Source organism: Dermatophagoides farinae, chromosome 1 (assembly GCF_024713945.1).
Source record: "Dermatophagoides farinae isolate YC_2012a chromosome 1, ASM2471394v1, whole genome shotgun sequence".
Taxonomy (NCBI): Eukaryota; Metazoa; Arthropoda; class Arachnida; order Sarcoptiformes; family Pyroglyphidae; genus Dermatophagoides; species Dermatophagoides farinae.
The window spans coordinates 4,640,735-4,643,928 of NC_134677.1; the positions used below are offsets into that span (position 1 = coordinate 4,640,735).

Here is a 3,194-nt window from a genome sequence, read left to right on the forward strand (position 1 = left end):
AATTTCTCACATTTCATTCTTTTCGCCTACACACAAACACACACGATTTGAAACACAAACACACACGTCTATGGCATGTTTTTGATGTTCCATTGGATTCTCAATTCTCAAAACATCAATCATCAACAGTGTATGTGTGTATTGTGTTGCATGATTTTTCTTGGTTTTTTTTCATTATTTGGTTTTTCCATATTGTGAAAAAAACTAAGTGAAAAAGTCATAATAAATTATATAAAACGTTTCACTAGGTTTCTATATATTTTGGATCAGATTTCAAAATCATAGAAAGAATTCAGAAATCATTTCGATCGTTTTGATTCTGTTTTTGACGTAGACACACGAGTATACAGATGCTTTCATTTATTGAATTCAATTACGTTCAACATATCACATCCGAATATATATAGTTAGTGGTCACACTAACACTATGATGATCTGGTGGTATGTATGTCACACACACATACAAACACACACATATGGAACAAATGATATTAAGAGAACAAGAAATACTATTGCCTATCAATAATTGCCTAAGGTTATTGGAGATTTATTTGTCTATTGTCATCAAAATCTAGTCATATAAATATCGAAGTCAATATAATAATAACAATCCAATAATTGACAACAAAAAAATGCAAGAATGTAAAAAAATTGTATACTATGTGGATCATATTCTGAGTATTATTATCATTATTATTAGTGATGACAAACAAATGTCTGTCACATGGACACATATGAGATTGGATTTTCATTCATTTAAATCAAATGAAAACAAATCAGAACAAAAAAAAATTTACGCTTCAATCTCTCTACCGTTTGTTCATTTTAGAAATGTTCTTGTTTATATAAAACCTATATAAATGATAAAATAAATATGAATCCATGAATTCTATGGATGGATGGATGAAGGGATCATACAAATGATTGGCGGATCATATGATGATTGTTGACAATAAATAAAAACTTTCTCTCAGCTAGTATTTGACAGCCTATGGATGGTATTATAAGTTTACAAACAATCGTTATAAATATGGTGAATATATAAATATATTGTCACCATATCAACACACACATGAATGGATGAAATAAAAATCCAAGAAATAAAATGAAAAAGAATTGTTTGATATGATTATGATGAATGAATAAATATTTATATGGACCCAAATGGTTCAACGGTTTTCATGGGTTGATCGTCGAAACGATACATACATTCTTGTCAACTATGTAACAGCAGTTTTATGAGCATCATTTTTGGATGATGAATCCATTTTCTAACTATTTTTGGTTGCCAATTAAATGGTTTTATTCATCGCTAAATTCAAGGGTCAAATATACAATGTTTATGAACTATATCGGAATAAATGAAAGCCAAGTAGCACCAGAAAAAAAAATTTGAAATTTGATTCATCATCATTCGGTGGGGACGTCCAATATTTTATATTATGGAGTTAAGCCTCTATTTATTATTATGATGGTGATGATTGACATTTAATTAAGTTTGCCCATTTTCCATAAATAATGATTCACCAAGTTTACGATAACAATTTTCATGTATTCCGTACACTATATATTACTACACATGACAATTTCATAGAAATGTAATGATTCCATTTTATAATATGACTAATTGATCTGAAAATAGTTGTTTCGTTTCGTTTCGTTTTCATAAATAAATAATACATTAAATTCTTGCCACGAATTGAGCTTGATTAGTGATGATGGTAGTGGTCATGGTGAATGATTTTTACATCCAGCATAGAAAAAAAACCAAAAACCAGAAAATACAATTCTCTCAATTGTTTCGTAGATGAAAATTTGTTGCCATTTTTTTTCCAAATAGATTATGGGGATTTTTTTTTATCAACAAGAATAATATCATTTTATCACTACTAATATTATTATTTTAACAAAATTCATCTTTGTTTCACACTAATCAATCATTTCAATCATCTTGTCTATTTTGATTTTTTTTTCGTATCGTTACCACATTACCATTACATATAATATTAGATATATGATACGTGTGATGGTGATGGTATATCTATGGAGTAAATATAAAAAAAAATCTTTGTCAGAGGCGAGGGTAAACAGAAAATTATTAAAATATTGATATGTAACTTACAAGGCAAGGGAATGAAAACAATATATATTCCCCAGGAATAATATTATTAACAATAATAATAATAATAATAAAGAAAATTAAGTAAAATCCAACAACACCCCAAAATGAAAAAATGAATCGTAGTAGTTTGAATTTAGAAAAGTTTTTTTCAGCTTCTTCTTCTTCTTCTTGTTCGTTTTTTGTTCCATATTATGATTGATCACCTAATAAATTATTATCGAACGCACACAAATATATCAACAATGCATATAAGCAAATGGAAGCGATGAAAAGATCGTATGAAAGAGCCTATGGAAAAAAAATAAATTTATTTTTTTTTTCATTGAAAGAAAAATAAAATGAATTGTCACCCTAACCAGAAGAAGAAGAAAAAATTGTTGACAATTCATTTTCTTCTTTGATTCATTTATTCTACTACTATAGTCATCATAGTAAACAGTAACAACAAACATATAGTAGCGATGGAAAAAGAAAACTTGATATTCAATTCATTTCAATTGTATCACTAGAAATTTCATATCAATCATATCCATGTGGAAATCATAAAGTATCATTGAAATCTTTCCTCTTCTCCATACATCAACATCATCATCATCATTATTATTGAAATGGACTGTAATGATTCTCGATTCGATCAGATGATTGATCTAACTGTTATTATTTGATGAATTTCAATACATTTGAAAAATATATTAGTCCTTAATACGCCATCTATCGTATGTTTTGGATAAACATTTACTCTTTGAAAAAATATTCAAAAATGATCAATTTATAATAGCTTTAATGTCAGTATAATCAAGATCATCTTTCTTTCTAAATCATTTCAATAAAATCATTTAATTATTTTGCCACTTTTAAATTGGATAAGTGTGAATATTTTCCTTTGAATTCTGTCCGAATGATCATCGGTCATTATAATTTGACTGTTCGGTATTTGATAAAGGAAAAAAAAGTTAATAATAATAGTGAGAAATAATTAGCAAGATAATGTGGATAATTTCGAATGAATCATAATTAAGAAACTTATACAAGCCGACAGTCAAAATTATATTCATACATTCTTTTGGTCATT

At 27.4% G+C, this 3,194-nt stretch overlaps 1 long non-coding RNA gene across 1 annotated transcript; it reads right to left on the reverse strand.

Annotated features, from left to right (window-relative positions):
• Nucleotides 1-1,180: 1,180 nt before the first annotated feature.
• LOC142598168 (uncharacterized) lies at nucleotides 1,181-2,681 on the reverse strand. The gene is made up of 3 exons (XR_012832473.1): nucleotides 2,479-2,681; nucleotides 2,123-2,410; nucleotides 1,181-2,041 (listed from the first exon to the last, which is right to left on the reverse strand). It is a non-coding gene; the product is annotated as an uncharacterized LOC142598168 (long non-coding RNA).
• Between the last annotated feature and the right edge of the window lie 513 nt (nucleotides 2,682-3,194).